A 17,733-nucleotide genomic window follows, 5' to 3' on the forward strand; every position below is an offset into this window, starting at 1 on the left:
AATTCACCATATGCATACTTTTCCTTACTTGACCCAAATTTACAAGTTTCCTATCAGGGTACACCTGCAACATCACTTTGAAATTCAATAAAGTACCTTCTATTAACTGAGCCCTGGGCATTTCTTCAAGACATTTTCATAGCCCCTAACAACACACACACACAAAAAAATCCCCCCCAAGGTCTCGTGATGAAAGTGCAATTACGACTTCTTGGTTCAGTGGGTTTTCACTCAAAATTTTTCTTTCATGTCCTTCTCACAAACTCTGCAGTAATTTCTCATCATTGGGTCTGGTTCTCTCTTTTTCTTCCTTCCTTTATTTATTTATTTTCAGGTCCACTTTAGCAAACTGTGACAATCATACTTTTATAAAGTCTGGCCACAAACGATTTAAAAAATCTATTGCCAGCTATTTTTATTATACTTTTATATTCTTGGGAAATAAATTTTCTCTTCATGTTACTCAAAATGTCTACTTTGTAAGCCATGTTAATGGATACCATTTATTGATACCAAGCCATTTTAACAAGATAGGCATTTAATGGATTAATCTTCCCTTAAACAGTGGTAATGCTATTTTTTAAATGCTATATTTTAGAGCTTTGATTTCTCTTACAGAAAATGATTGTAAAAAAGTAATCATTGCTTGAATATATGGATTTGGGCACAAAATAATCCTTCCCCATTAGCGACTTGTTTATGTTTTCCATCCAATTATCTTGTCAAAATTCATTCATTTCTATGCTTTTTGTCTAGCTTATCAACAACTCAGAGCTACTTTTTAATTTCTGTTTAGCTTTCTCAATTTACCTCATTAATGTTTAACATTTGAAAAGTCCATTTCTTTTTGTGCTTCTATGAAATTCCAGCTAAAGGATAATGAGGTCCTATTGTTTAAGATTTCCACTATTAATTGATTATATGGAATTTTAGAATAAGAATAAACAATTCAATCATATTCCAATATCTGTATTGGTGCCTTTTATTAAGTGTGTATACAAAGCTCTGGCTGAATGCCTTCTGTTCCATTTTCATTTGGTCTTTACCATGAGCTAGTGAGGGAGCTATCATTTATGGCCATCTAATAGATGAGGAAACTGAAGCAGAGTGGTTAAACATATTGACAAAGATCACAGCTTGGCAAATCAGGATTCAGATATGGTATTCTTTAGTCTGAGGTAATTCTTTAGACTGAGGGCACTGGCAGTTCAGTGAGAGAATTCTTGCCTTCCATTCAATTCCTGGGCAATTGCATGTGGGGCCTTGTGTGTTGCTATGATGCTTAGTATGTTTCAGCAGAGCTTCCAGACTAAGATGGACTATGAAGAAAGGCTTGGCAACCTGCTTCCCAACATCAGCCAATGGCAATCCTAAGGCAACACAGTCCAATGTGCAACCGGTCGTAGGGACGGAGTAGGACTGAGCAGCTCTTTGTTCCATTGTGCATACGATCACCAAGAGACGGGCTAGACGGGGCTGACTCAACAGGACCAAAAACCAAACCAAACTCACTGCCATCAAGTCAGACCGACTCATAGCACCCCTCCTTGGGTTTCCAAGGTGGTATCATTACGGAGGTCTGGTAGCATAGTGCCTAAGGCACTTGACTGCTCACCAGAAGGCTGGCGGTTCAAACCCACCAGCCACTCCTCGGAAGGAAGGTTGGGCAATCCTACTTCCATAGTGATACTGCCTCGGAAACCCACGGAGGGGTCGCTATGAGTCAGGGCTGACTCGACGGCAAACAACAACAACAACAACATCACTACGGAAGTAGGCTGTCCAATCTTCCCTCCGAGGAGTGGCTGGTGGGTTTGAACTGCCAGCCTTCTATTTAGCAGTCAAATGCCTTAGGCATTACAGCACCAGAGACTCAACAGTAGCTAACAACAATTCTTTTGACTACATGGTCCACAATACTAAAACCTGAACTAAGAAAATCACATTAAAAACTTTCATAATTGTATCCTAAACCTGAAACCTGTGTCTAACACTGAAATTAGCTGCTCCCACCTCTGGAGCTCAGGCAAGGTGTGAAACGAGAACATTTTCCTCTTTCTGATGGACCTCCTGCAATTCCAGTTTGGATTATTAATTCCAGTTAAGCCTGCTGGAGTTTAGAGCTCTTCTATAGAAGGAGATTTGTGAGGCTTGCCTAAAAGAGAACTTCTAATTTTCCCTTCTGTGCCAATGCAATATACCATCACCATCATTATGCAATTTGTTGGGGATATAAAGGGTGGTGGTGGGGGGGAGGCACATTTGATAAATGCCATGCAAATTTTGTCCTTACAGAATCTGGAATTATAGTTGCCTTTTTTAATCTCCAGTGTACCCCGCCGGTTGAAAGATAAGGACAGCAATCCCAGCCTAGAGACGCCATCTTTAATTGCCCCAAGTCAGCCAATGAGAGGCAGGGTCTGAAAAACTGAGTTCTGTCTTGCCAGGCACTTTCCAGGACTGATGTTCTTCCAAATCATGAGCAACATCTTACATGACCTTGGGCTGCAAACTTCTGCCCCAGAGCAAAGTAGAAAACCAATTTATGTAAAATTAAAAGCTATTTCTTGATCCATCACTCGCTCCTACCCAGCCTACGTTCATCTGTAACACATTCAGCTGGAATTACAAGCTACCGATCTTCGTCCAGCACTGGGGCATAGAATCTATCCAGGCACAACCATGGAGAATAAACATTACAGAAAAAATAATGACTTCTGAAGCACCAGGCACTCTCCCCAAACACAAGCTACATGTGTGTTCACAGATGGAAATGATCGGCTGTTTACCCTGAAGGCCCCATAAGAAAAATGCAGTCACCTTTACAGTAAAATGCAACTTACTATTCAACATGCAACAAACTGAGATAAAAAAGAGGGCTAGGGTCTGAATTCCAACAAAGAGCTCTTCTAGTACCCTTGGATTTCTTTGGGAGAGTCCAGGCCATTCAACAATGTGCTGCTGAACTATTTGACTGATGAGATCATAGACCAAAGTAGGGAAGTAGCTGCAGGTAGCTAAGTTCTTTGTTGGGTGGGTCAGGGAAGAGAGCTTGTGTGACGTCATGTTGTGTCTCACTCTGGCAGTGCACTTAGCAAAGTCAGAAACCCACTGTTAATTAACTAAACAACCGAAACAATACAGGTTTTGTCTAGCAAATGGTTATGCAATATATCCAAGTTTATGTAAACAGGCTCTCACCACACCAGCGATATGCTGACCATTTCCCGGATGCAACATATAAGGGTACACATTTCTTGTCAGTGTATTACAAAATGACAACAAATGTCACCCAAAGTTTCCTTTGACAGATGCCAGCAGGTGTTGACAAAAGCTTAAGAGAGTCCTTTTGAGATGGCTGTGGTTTAGCACTTTGTCAAAACAGGATATTATTTAAATTAAAAATTTACTAATTCAACTTCAGAAAAAACCCTGCTTTGCTGTTTTTATAACCAAATTTGTAGGTGGGGAAACTTTGACCTTTCTTTTTTCTTTTTTTTTTAAATGGCACCTTATATGGGTCTGAGAAGGTACTATATTTAACAGGATGGTTTTGAGAACTAAGGTATCTAAGCAAGATGACTATCACTTTCTATGAATTACTGTACATGTGAAATCAGGGGCTCATCACATTATGCAAAAGTGACTCAAGTGAAACAAACAAAAATACCTGTTTGCACACATAAATTCTGTAAAAATCTCTGTGGGGAGAAAAAGGGGAAATACATAGTAGACTCACCACAACATAACGTGCCTCCCATGTGAATCTGGTTTAGTACGCACAGGTATTTCTTCAGAGAAGAAGGCTAAGCCAGGACTCCAAGACTGGTAAAAGCAAAGCAAAGTGACAACCAAATGCAGCCCAGTGGTGAAAACTAAGGTACTGGGCAATGGATGGAGCGTCCACTCACAACAGAACAGCCAAGATTCGTTGTGCCTGGGGCTTTTCTACATGCTGCTCTCTCATTCTAAAATATTCTTCCCCCAGATACTTGCAAGACTCAATTCTTCACTCAATGTAGGTCTCTACCCAGAGGTCATTTCCTGAAAGAGGCCTTCCTTAATCAGCTGATCTAACATGGGAACTTTACCACCACTGTCTACACTTTACCCTGCTTTGTTTTCTTATAGGTTTCCTCACTACCTGACATCAGGTGATATACTTAGCTTAGCAGTTTAATGTCTCAAAAGAATATAAGCTCCTTGAGGTCAGTGCCCTCATCTGCCTTGCCTACTGCTTGTCTCAGGCACTTAGTAGAGTATTGAGACCTACATAGTCACCTAATAATTTGTCAGACACTAAATGGACAATATCATTAACAGTTTATTCAAGACTTGGAAAAGGTCATGCTCTTTTTCTGGATCTTCCACCTGTCTTAACTATTTGAGCAAAACACTGAAAATCATGATACTGTCAAAGCATAAATATTAACCTATTTTGCTTAAATCACTTTGACATTATCTTCTAAGGTTTTACAGCTTTGAGAATACACACCCTTCCAATGTTCAAGTGGGAACACTGGAAGAAATTTGGAGAATTTGCAATAGAAATCTAATTAACCAAATATCTTGGTGCAATTCATCTCTTCTTTTATCCCTTTCTTATTAGTAAGAGGGAAATCTGTTAGGGAGGTGAACAATTACTTTGACCAATGGCCCTGAAACTTGAGCTACCAGAGTTTAGACTACATGTTTGACTTTAACCTTTTTTCTTTCCAACAGACCTGAGGGACGTGACACATAACAGCAGCTAGAGTAGCTTATTCGTGCAATGATTCTAAATTGGGCTAATGAGGAGGTTGTTAACTATGGTAGTCAGTCTTCAATATGGCCCCCAAAGAATCCCCTCATCTGGAAATCATGCATGATGCGCCCCCTCCAACAATGTATTGTGGTTAGTCTGATGGCAGAAGTAATGATGTGTGATTTCCAAGGCTAGGTCTTCAAACACCTGGATCATTTGCTCGGAGGGAAATTGGCTTCCATGTTGTGAGGACACTCACACAACACTGGAGAGGTCCACACAGTGAGAAACTGAGGCCTCCTGCAAATAACCATATGAGTGAGCCATCCTTGAAGTGGAATCTCCAGGCACTATTGAGTCAGACCCTTAGGTATTGACAAATTTTATGATAATTTCATGATAGCTTGAGCCAGACCACCCAGTGAAGTCACTCTTGAATTTCTGATCCACAGAAACTGTGCCATATAATAAATATTAAAAGTGCTGCTTTATGATACTAGCTTTTAGGTAATTTGTGGACAGCAATAAATAATACAATAATACAGTATGTGGAACTCATAATATGGGAAAATGCATATCATCTGCTGATCATCTGCTCACTTGCCTCCAGCAGAAATGTTTACATCCTTGCTCCATCCTTGCCACATGGGACCCATCACTGTATATTCTTAGTTAACAAAATTAGTTCTAATTTTCACAAGGGAGCTGGTTAAAGATGGCACCAAATTGACAATGAGGACACAAAAACACAAATAATTCAGAATTCCAACCTCCCTGAGTTCAAGTTGCACAGTTACAGAATACGGAAACCCGAGTGACTGACTCTAAGATTAGTCTGTTAATGAAGTTTTTGGCCAGAAGAGGGATCTATAGGACAGGCAGGTAACTGAAATGAATCGAGCAGGTTGTTTGAAGTCCATGGTAAAAGGTGGAAAGCAGCAAGCACATTTCTCAGTTCCAGATTAACTGGTGCTACGTGAAAGCAGACAATACCGGAAAGATGTTTACCTACGTTTTATTGATTATGCAAACACATTTGACTATGTGGATCATAAGAAATTATGGATAACATTGTGAACAATAGGAATGCCAGAACACTTAATTGAGCTCATGAGGAACCTGTACATAGACCAAGAGGCTGTCATTCGAACCAAACAAGGGGATATTGCATAGTTTAAAATCAGGAAAGGTATGCATCAGAGTTGTATCCTTTTACCATACTTATTCAATCTGTATGCTGAGTAAATAATGTGAGAAGCTGGACTATATGAAGAACATGGCATCAGGATTGGAGAAAGACTCATTAACAACCTGTGATATGCAGAGGACACAACCTTGCTTGCTGAAAGTCAAGAGAACTTGAAGCACTTTCTGATAAAGATCAAAGTCTACAGCCTTCAGTATTACACCTCAGCAGATAACAACAACAACAACAACAACAACAACAACAAAACTCTCACAACTGAACCAATATGCAACATTATGATAAATGGAGAAAAGATTGAAGTTGTTAAAAATTTAATTTCACCTGGATCCCACAATCAGTGCTCATAGAAGCAGCAGTCATGTTATCAGAAGGAACCAGTCCTTGGAGAAGAATATCATGCTTGGTAAAGTATAAGGTTGGGAAACAAAGGTGAAGACCTTCAACAATATGGGCTGATACACTGGCTGCAATGACAGGTTCAAGCATGGTAATGATTGTGAGGATGGTGCCTTTTCGGGTGTATTTTCTTTTGCTGTACACAGGGTTGTTAAGACTTGAAACTGAATTGATGACACCTACCAACATCATCATTGTGGGAATGTTGCTTGAGCTTCTGAATTTTTTTAGAAGTAGGAAAATGAGATTTTAATGGGAAATAAGCTAGATTTTTTAACCTCTGCAACTAACTAGAAACACTGTCAACAAAGCACTCCGCTATGTGGGTCATCAATTCACAAACTCCAATGGGAGATCAATTCCTTGCTTCTCTCCTTGCTCCCATCATAAAACAAATTTAAAAATCCTATTTTCCATTTCATCCCCTAAGCTTCTTTCACATTTTCTTGGACAATTCTATGCTTTTTTTTTTTTTTTAAAAAAACCCCACAAATTATTACTTCTTTGTTTCAAAGTTAGCATGATGACTGGGGCAAGTCACATGTCAGAAAACATTTGTCCCTTTTTTCATAAATACAGTAAATAAAGCGATAAATACAGAAGTGAAAGAACAAGTCTCCTGCAGGTGTGAGGAAAAGCACTCTTGAGGGGAAAAAGAAACCGGGCAATGAAGAGTAACAAATTACTCATCCCCAAGAGAAACAATACAGCCAAAGTAGAAGGCAATCAACACACTACTTTAAAATTCATGGCTTCCTTCCCAAGAAAAGTAAAAATAATTAAAAAAAAAAAAAATTAAGAGGACTCCCTGGTCCTACTTGCACATAAAATCAAAACCAAAAACCAGTTGTCATCAGGTTGATTCCAACACAGAGTGACCCTGTACAATAGAGTAGAAATAGAACTTCCCACAGAAAGTTTCCAAAGCTGTAATCTTTACAGAAGCAGACGTTCCTCTGTGGAGCATCTGGTGGATTTGAAATGCTGACCTTTTGCTTAGTACCTGGATACTTAACTACAATGTAACCAAGGCTCCTTGTTGACACACATGTAACTACAATGTCAAAGAGAAAATAACTGTGCAACTTCCTCCTCTGAAGGGAGAGGGGAACTAGGAGGGGGTCAGGGTGGGATGAGAATAATCTTCACATACTATGTGTTTTTTGCTCAGTAGAGGCAACTAGCTCTGCCATAATGAAAGAAGTAGATCCATGAACAAAAGATCAATGGTTGTGGACAATCAATCCAGTACACTGTATTTGGCTGTAGGATCTTCAACTCACTTGGTGTGCATGTAAGATCCAGCAACACTAATATAGCTATGACTATTATAAGTGCAATTTCTCTGAAATGCTCAGTGGAGTTGACAATCACCAATCTCTATGTGTCTATCGCCATAAAAAAAAAAAAACCCTCAATATTACCTAACAATTGCAATTCTTTTTATGCAAGCTGGCCTAAGTTCTCGCTAGTGGTAACTCACAATAAACATCATGATATGGATGACTAGAGCAATTGTTGCAAGAGCTGCCAACACTGAGTGCTGTGTGCCAGGTACTTTTGCTTTTTTTTTTTTTTTTTAAACTTAATCCTCACAAATAATATGAAAGATATATTTCCATTTTATAGAAGAAGCTCAGAAGTGAGCTGACTTGGACAATGTCACATTCAACAAAGGTGGTAAATGTTGGTTTTCGAATTCGGGTACATCTGACTCCAGAGTTTTAACATCTCATCAACAACTGAAGTTAAAGATTAAGGGCAACAGTGCCTAAGCCATTTGACTGCTAATCAGAAGGTTGGTGGTTCAAACTCACCAGCCACGGAAGGAAGATGGGGCAATCTACTTCTGTAAAGATTTACCACTTTGGAAACCAACGGAGGCGGCGATGAGTCGGAATCAACTTAAATCAATGATTTAAGCAATAGCAGTGGTTTGGTTTCGGTTTGTTTTTCCCTTTCCAGTCACTCTACTGATACAGCAAATGTAATGCTATTATTATTGCTGCTATTAATCTAGTAAGAGATATAATTTTAACTATGTAATTATTCACAAAAGATCAATCAATGAAACAGTTTCTGTTGGGAGACAGGTATGAGAAACTCAACTGTGAACAAGACTGTGGAGCAAGAAACGAAGTTCAAGAGCTCAGATTTTAAAAAGGCCTACAGGAAACCAGAGTGTGCCAGTTTCTGGCACTGCAAGAGAAGATGAAAATAGGGACCCTACTGGGACCCTAAGAGCAGTAGCAATGGAAACTAATGGTCACATTCCTCCTCCTCAGATTGAGGAAAGGGGGAAGGTGGTCTGTGGGACTGAAGCAAACCTTCCATGGAAGGAAACTTTCAGAGGAAATGATTTAAGCTTTTTTTGTGCATTGTGAAGGGTATTTTTCAAATTAACTTCTGAAGTTCTTAGTCCTGTGCACTTGACTGCTAACCAGAAGGCTGGTGGTTCAAACCCACCAGCCACTCCTCGGAATGAAGATGGGGCAATCTACTTCCATAGCGATACTGCCTTGGAAACCCAAGGAGAGGTCGCTATGAGTCAGGTCAGACTCGACAGCACATAACAACAACAGTCTTGTGTTAAGTTTGCACAAAAAAATAGTCATCTGTTTTCAAAGGGTCTTTGGTTCACTGTGGGGAAGAGGGGCACACTAAGTTACCCTCAAGCTTCTAAGTCTTTTGAATTTTCACTATTCAGAGGGAAAATTTAAGTCCCTAGGGAGAAAATGGAGGCAGTCGATGTTTCCAGAGATCACCGAGAACAAAATAGTAAAAGAGGGAGGAGGTTGTTGTTGTTATGTGCCGTCGAGTCAAACCCGACACACAGCGACCCCTCCTTGGGTTTCCGAGGCAGTATCACTACAGAAGTAGGATTGCCCAATCTTCCTTCTGGGGAGTTGCTGGTGGGTTTGAACCACCAGCTGTTTGGTTAGCAGGCAAGTGTCTTAGCCACTATGCTACCAGAGCTCCCGAAAGAGGGAGGTAGAAAGACATAATATGTGGTAAGGAGTTAGAAAGTTACAGTTTTGGAGATGTATGAAGTAACCACATTAAGAGACCTTTTGATCTTCCATTAGGATATATTTATCAAAATGTCTTAGAAGGTCAAAGAACATTCTAGAATAACTCCATATAGCAGAACTTTCTATGATGATGAAAATGTTCTATATTTGGATTGTCTAATATGGCAGCTACTAGTAACATGTGGCTAATTAAATTTAAATGAAATAAAAATTCATTGTTTTAGTCGCTGTAGCCAGATTTCAAGTGCTCTGCTTCTTTTGGTTCCCACAGTTACCTGCATTTACTCTTACCGCTATTAAAGCATTTACTTCATCACATTATAATCCACTGTGCACAGTTTCAACTCTGATATAAAGAATAAAAATTATTCAATTCTGTACTTTAGTACTAAGTAGGGTCCAGTATACAACAGGCACATAATCAATTTTAGTGTGAATGGATAAGTTGATGGATAGGTGAATGAATGAATCATTCAACCCTCTGGTCCATTCTCACATTTGCTTCCCATGGGCCTTGTTCTCACACAGAATCGCTATATCACTTACAAAAAAATGAAATTCCAAATAAGCCGTAGATTTTGATGGTGACAGTAATTATATCAATATAGATCAAAATGAGAATTAAATCTTGTTGATGGTGATAATACACCCACTCCTCACTTAGCGACATAGTTAAGATTCCAAAGACCAGATTGCTATGCAAAAATCAGCATTATCAGGAAATGGAGGATGACCACATCAGATCAAAAATGGAGGATAACCACATTGTCTTTTAAGTGCCAAATTACATCCTTAAATAACTGCTACACTATAGAGCCTCATGGCTCTGCCAAGTTGACACTTAACCCTAACTATCACAGCCAGAGTTATTCTTATCTTATGGTTTGGCATTCATTACTATAAAATATACGATGCTAATGCATAAAACAGTTTGATGTTGTTGTTAGGTGCTGTCGAGTCGTCTCCAACTCATAGCGAACCTATGGATGGCAGAACGAAACACGCCACCAGTTCCACGATCCTGTTATACTTAAATGCATTGCTTCAGCCAATGTGTCAATCCATCTCGTGAGGGCCTTCCCCTCTTTTGTCAACTCTCCACCTAACCAACCATGACACAGTCTGATAGTAGATTTTTTTTACTATTATCGTAAATGCAAAATGTTAGATGAGGAGATAGTTGATAAGTGAGAAGTAGGTGTAATAATAAAGATCAATAATCTTTTCATGAGAATGCTGTGGTCTTGGCTTTCAATAACACTGTGTTCTACCAGCATTCCTCCACACTCTGCCTTGTGTTATTTCAACATTAGATAAGAAACATGTGTTCTCGTTTTTCATCTTTCTTTGTATAGTCAGTAATTGTTAGATGTCCAAGCTTCCCCTCCCAAAGATATTCTTAAGACATGGGAGGTACAGACAACAAAGATGAACCCTTTTGCATGAACAGTACTGTACTGTCAGTGATGGCAAGCACTGATCTACAGGTGGATAGATGGGTGGACAGGCTGAACAATCAGGTATGTCTAGGTAGGGGTCGTGTGCCCATGATCATGTACAGGGTTAGCAGACAATGTTTCTACATATGTATTTGTATGTGCTGTAAGAATGTCCAGGTGTATAATAGAGAGCTGACAAGGGGTAAGGTTGTGGTGGCTTTTGGCCATAGTCACCTACCCAGAGGGAGTAAGTAGTTGGACCTGTGGGCTCAGCACCAGGGTCGCAGGGGACATCAAGCTCATTGGCATAACATACTACACAAAAACATTGTTCTACATCCTATCTTGGTGAGTAGTGACTGGGATCTTAAAAGCTCACAAGTAGCCATCCAGATACAATGATGGGTCTTTCCTCATCTACAGCAAAGAAGAATGAAGAAAACCAAAGACACATGGAGACAATTAGTACAAGGGAGTGGTGACCATTCAGTCCTCAGCCTATATAACCATGAGACCCAAAGAACTAGATGGTGCCCAGCTACCACTGTCAATCACTCAGAGGGGGATTGGTGCAGGAGATTCTGGATAGAGTGGGAGAATAATGTGGAGCAAAACTCAAAATCATTAAAAAAAAGACCAGGTTTGCTGGTCTGATAGAGCCTGGCAAGACCTCTGAGACAATGGCCCCTAGCCATCCTTCAGGTCTGGAATTGAACTCACTCCTGTGGCTTTTAGCCAAACAACAGACAGGCATATGGAGTTAACATTTACATCAGGTAACTACACTTCTCGGAGTGATCAATCATGGGAGAACAGAAGGACAGTGTTTGTACAGGGAGACTCCGGGGTGCAGGAGTGCATGGGAGGAGAGGACCCAGGGAAGAGGTAACTATGGGGAGGAACTGGGAAGAGAGCCGTTACATTGTAGGGAATTGCAGTCAATGTCACGAGACAAAATGTGTATGAATTGCTGTATGGAAAATGAATTTGCTCTGTAAACTTTCACCCAAATCACATTAAAAAAAAAAAAGACCAAACCCAAACTTCTAAGCCAGGGTTCAATACACCTTTTCTATAAAGGGCCAGGCAATATATATTTTAAGCTTTGCAGGCCATTCTGTCTCTGTTTCAACATTTCAACTCTGCTGAAAGCAGCCACAGACAGTATGTAAACAAATAAGTATGGCTATGTTCTAATAAAACTTTATTTGCAGACAATGAAATTTGATTTCACATCATTTGCAAATGTCACAAAATATCATTCTTCAGAGTTTTTTTTTTAAATCATTTAAAAAGGTAACAACTTTCTTAGTTCATCATCAGTTGCTGCTGAGTTGATTCTGACTCATGGTGACCCCATGTGTATCAGAAGAGAACTGTGTCCTGTAGGATTTTCAATGGCTGGTTTTTCTGAACTAGATTGCTTTTCTTCCCAGATGTCTCTGTTATTGTTGTTATGTGCTGTCGAGTTGGACCCAACTCATAGTAACCCCTCCTTGGGTTTCTGAGGCAGTATCACTACGGAAGTAGATTGACCAACCTTCCTTCGAGGACTGGCTAGTGGGTTTGAACTGCCAGCCTTCTGGTTAGCAGTCAGGTGCCTTAGGCACTACACTACCAGAGCTACCAAGTGTCTCTAGGTGGATGCAAACCTTTAACCTTTCATTAGCCACTAAGCATGTTAACCATTTGCACCACCCAGGGACACTCCTAGCTTGTAGGACCTACAAAAAAAAAAACTGTGGGGTTTGGCCCATGTGCCTTAATTTGCAGACCTATGTTCTAAGGACTGTTGCTTCTTTATGCACTTCATAGGAAAGCTCCAGGGCCTGCAGTCTGAGAGATACTTTGACACTTCTGGAAACTAACCTCTTGTATAGTAGGGAGATATACAAACCACCTCTCACTGACCTCTAGTCGATTCTGACTCATAGGGACCCCTCCTTGGGTTTCCGAGGAGGTAGATTGCCCAACCTTCCTTCAGAGGAGTGGCTGGTGGGTTTGAACCGTCAGCCTTCTGGTTAGCAGTCAAATGCCTTAGGCACTACACCATCAGAACTCCTGGGAGATAGATATACAGGAGCTCTTCAATTCAGCTGTTCCTGGGGCCAACAGGAACCTTTCTGTGCTGGTTTCAAAGGGGGTGGTAGTGAATGGTGGAGCTGAGAGTGACCCTTATATCCACCCACCCTGGAAACAGCTCCAGCTGATGTCACAATCAGCTGAACAGACAGACGAAGTCTCAGCTGGTCTCAAGATTCTTTTATAAACCAGTTTTGTCCAGACATCTATTAGTCAAAATCCTGATCTACATAAGAGTTTCTGCAAGCCTGTTAATTATGCCTTTGATCTGCAGTTACATTATCTTCAATTAAGCATTAATATATTGTGCATGAACTGACACTGTGTCATGCAAAAATGGTAAGGCTCCTGGAATATATTTTCAAAGCCAGTATTCTAAATAGAGCAGTGTAGGCAGTGAAATATTTATTTTCAAATTCATCTGTGTACTTTTCAAAATTACTGCTCTCCAAATTTTCTTCGAAATGTCTGACCTGCTGTTCATAAGTCAAAAAATATAATCTCTCTTTTATAGAACTCCAATTGGTAAATTATGTCTTTTTTTTTTTTTTTTATAAAAAAGAATCAGATTGGCTACTTGCTGTTATATGGTGGGTATTCAGGGCTCACATAACTGGCATTATTTTAAAGAAAAATCACCCCAAATGCCCTGGACCTCATGGACCATGCTGCTATAAAGATGAGTTTGCCTTTATTGATGGCTAGTACAAAAAATTCCTCAACAGTCACAGAATGAAGAGGCTTCCATTTAATAACAACAACAAAAGTCAAGCCAGGTACAAATATGGTAATCCAGGGATGATGTAAAAAAAAAAAAAAAGCCAAACACTGCCACCAAGTCAGTCCCAAATCACAGAGAGCCCTCCTTGGGTTTCTGAGGCTGTATCTCTGCAGGTGGTAGATTACTTGGTCTTCCTTCCAAGGAGTGGCTGTTCGGTTTGAACCACCAGCCTTCTGGTTAGCATTCAAATGCCTTAGGTACTATGCTACCAGAACTCATGGGATGAGGTAAGAGGCCCAGTTTGTCTTTTGGAGTCCAGGTTGGATTCTACCCTACTCCCCCTGACCCGTGTTTTGCAAAATGAGCAGAGCAGTATTTGTTTATAAAACACTGGCAGAAGAAAGGTACTAGATAAAAAGACTCTGCAATTTAAATAACATTCAAGTTTCTGAATGAGGTATGCCCTAAACTGTGGAAACCAGGTGTGGCCCTGAGACACAGTCTAATCTCGACACCTACCTGAAAGTTATTCAAATTACTTTGATAGGAAATCAAGGTAGTGGTCAAATGAGACTTATCACTTACTCACTGCCTTCAGTTGCATCCCACTCATAGAACCCCTTCTTAGGTTTCCAAGGAGGTATCACTACGAAAGTAGATTGTCTAATCTTGCTTCCGAGGAGTAGCTGTTGGGTTTGAACTGCCACCCATCTGGTTAGCAGTCAAATGCCTTAGGCACTACGCCACCAGTATTGTCTAATTTGGGTTGTCCAGGAAATAAAAATGGGCACCTATCATAAAAATGTGGTATTTTGGTCTATTCCATAGCAGAAATGCCTATGTGCATAGAGAAAAGGAAATTAGTTGCATATTTTAAACTCTCAGACAGATCTTCAAAATGGTATCAGCTAAATCACCCTTCTTTGTCCTCAACTCCCTGAAATTCTTCAGAAAGCCCCAAGATTAAAAGGCATGGTGGCCTACCTAATTCTTATATGACATCATCAGTGTCCTGTCTAATGCTATATCCTGGACAAATTTACCCAAAGGACAAAAGCCAAGCCTCCTGACCCGGTATTACCTGGTATCTTCAGATGACCCCAGATGCCTAACACTGGTGAAATAAGGTTAGAGAGTTCATTTTTACTACTCTAGAAGAAGGCTGGGGAAAAATAAATGAGGGGAAAACAGAATGAAATAGACACTGAGATTTTAAGTTGGTAAGGAAACAGCTATCACCTTGCCAGTGGTCTTTGACCATGGATGTACGTACATAGCACTTATGAAGGCCAGTAAACATACTCACGCTTAAGCCTCATCCCAAGATTGTTATTCAGTAGACAGAGTTCAGGAATCCACCCATGACTTTAAAAAGCTTTGAGATCTAGATCTTGATGATGATGATGATAATTATATTAATTCTGATCTTCTCCCAAGGTTGAATTCCACTGACAAGTCATTTTCAGATAAGAAACTGAGACTGACAGAGGTAGGTCACCTAGCTGAAATCAGACATGCTTGGATTCAAAATGCAAACAACGGAGGAAAACCACATAGCACATGACTGAGCCCTGCAGGAGGGCTCCAGGTCCAAGAGGTGCTACTGCACTGTCAATTTACAAAAACAAACCAAACTCACTGCCATCGAGTCGGATCCGACTCATAATGACCCCTCCTTGGGTTTCTGAGGCAGTATCACTATGGAAATAGATTGCCCGACCTTCCTTCCAAGGAGTGGCTGGTGGGTTTAAACCGCTAACCTTCTGGTCAGCAGTCAAATGACTTAGGCACTATGCTCCCACTGTCAATTTAAGGGGGTGCCATTCACATAGTAGACATCGGAGATTTGTATACCTAATCAGACACTCTTTTGGCTGACAGCAGTAAAGTGTTTTAATCTAATAAAGTCAGTTACATTATAACAATATTGCAACAGATGGGAGTCAGTTACTTCGAAAGGGTGCATTTCTCCATTTCAAACAAGCAGGTCATATGCACCAGTAACAGATCTCCAAGCTAAGTCTGTTGTCCTGACTCTCCAAAGATCCAAACTACTTCTTCCATTACACCTACCACAATGTGTAGACAGATTTCAGACCAAGGAGACAGCAAGGAATGAGTACTAGGTGCTGGGTGGTGCCTCTGTGCAGATTAGGAAAAAGTTCCCCTGCCTCCAAGCAGACACAGTGACAGTCCCAGGCCAGGGTACATGGCTTTATGATGGTTAGATTTCCATTCTCAACAGCCCCCTCATGCAGGCAGGCATCCTTGTTCAATGAACAAACTGGAGTCACACCTGGTCATACAAAGCAGAGGTTGGCAAACTCAGCCCATGGACCATATCCATGTTTGCACAGTTACTGAACTAAGAATTGTGTTTATATTTTTAAATAGCTGGAAAAAAAATACTTAATGATATGTGAAAATTATATGAGATTTAAATTTCAGTGTTTACAAATAAAGTTTTACTGGAATATGCTCATTCATTTACACACTGTCTGACGCTACTTTCGCATAACAGCAGAGCGAGTAGTTGCACGACCAGCAAAGCCAAGGAAATTTACTGACTGGTCCTATTCTGAAGAAGTTTGCTGACCCTTGGTCTAAAGGAAGAAAAGAGTTACTATTAAGTCAAAGTCCTTTCCCAGATTTAATGAAAACTTCCAAGCAAATATGGCAGGTGAAATTGTTTCTTTCTATACACAAACTTGAAACTGAGACAACAATGGAGGAAGGTCAACTTCATTACCTAGCCACCTTGACAGTACCTTTAAATGTCATCAATCAGTGTGTGCCTTGCATGACTTGCAGGGGCGCATTATAAATTACAGCCCACGGGCCCCTGACACGATCCAGGGACTGTAACATGACTCTGGTGACGTAACGTGATAAAGGAGATTTCTCCGTATGGCTCTGCATGGCACCGAGCTGGAGAACTTCCAAGACATGTAATTTCTAGAATGCCACCTTTGCCTATTCAAGATAATTCTACCTAAGCACGCTGCATCCTTGAAGAAAACTTTATCCTTTCTGGAAATGCTTGTCACTGGGTGTCATCCTTGAAAATACAAATCTGAAGCTATTTTTTCCTAGTGAGACAGACTAAATCCAGGATGTAGATTTTCCAATTAGACTCTTTTTTAACATCTGTTGGTAGGCTGCATTTAACATTAGTTATTTGAGCAAAGCACAATTTGATTAGACTGTCTGAAACCAAGCCAAAGTCTGCAAAATAATAGCTCAATTAAATTCAGGTTTGCTTTCATTTGTCTTAGATTTTCCTGAGTGTGATACTGTTGCAAATAATCAAGTAAACTAATTCCTTTCAAAATGAGAGATTTAGGTACATTCTCCATCCTCCCTCCAAGTTTATTTAATAATCTATTCCATCTTTGCTATGCTTCATTGAACTTAATCTTGACACCAAATACATTTCTGTATTTTGCCTTTAGTCTCCTTTAATTTTCTATACTTACAAATTAAAGTTCTGTGCCATTAACATTACACCTTAAACAGATTAGCAAATGTACAAAGACCAGTGCAGGGCATTCAAGCAGTCTAACTGCACTGCAGGAGTTTTCTGATTTGTACTCCATACTTGGCAAGATTCATTTCATCGACTCACTGAAAGATTCAGGCAAGACTGATATTGAATTCTTTCAATGCTTTGTTTATGGTCTTGAAATGTTCCTGGAGGTTTACGAACCTGAAACCAGTCTTCAACCTTTTTGACTAAAGAACTATGCAATCTGCTTTCTTTTTGGCTTGTGATATTTCACTCATTCATGCATCCATCAATTCATTCATTAAAGAAGTATCTAGTAATTAGGCCAGGTATGGCTGCAGAATGCCACAGACTCAAAGTTTCAGATTAGAGAATAGTTTCTTGCTATTAAGTTTACCTAGAATTAATTTATATAAAACTCTTAGAACAAGGGCAAAAGACAGACCAGGTTGGAATTTTTACAACAGCTTATGCCCAAAATGGCACATGTAGAAAAACAATGCTCTCTTACAACAATATTGCTAACAATAGTAGCAATAATGATGAGACCAGCTAATGTTGGTTAAGCCTTGTTCTGAGCTACTTACCTGTATTAACTCAGCTAATC

The 17,733-nt window shown here is 40.0% G+C and overlaps 1 protein-coding gene across 1 annotated transcript in view; it reads right to left on the bottom strand.

Moving 5' to 3' along the window:
• FOXP1 (forkhead box P1) overlaps nt 1-17,733 on the bottom strand; it is a 283,446-nt gene that overhangs the window by 151,882 nt on the left and 113,831 nt on the right.

This window comes from Orycteropus afer, unplaced genomic scaffold, assembly GCF_000298275.1.
Source record: "Orycteropus afer afer isolate SDZICR_OR568_19922 unplaced genomic scaffold, OryAfe1.0 scaffold00149, whole genome shotgun sequence".
Classification (NCBI taxonomy): Eukaryota; Metazoa; Chordata; class Mammalia; order Tubulidentata; family Orycteropodidae; genus Orycteropus; species Orycteropus afer.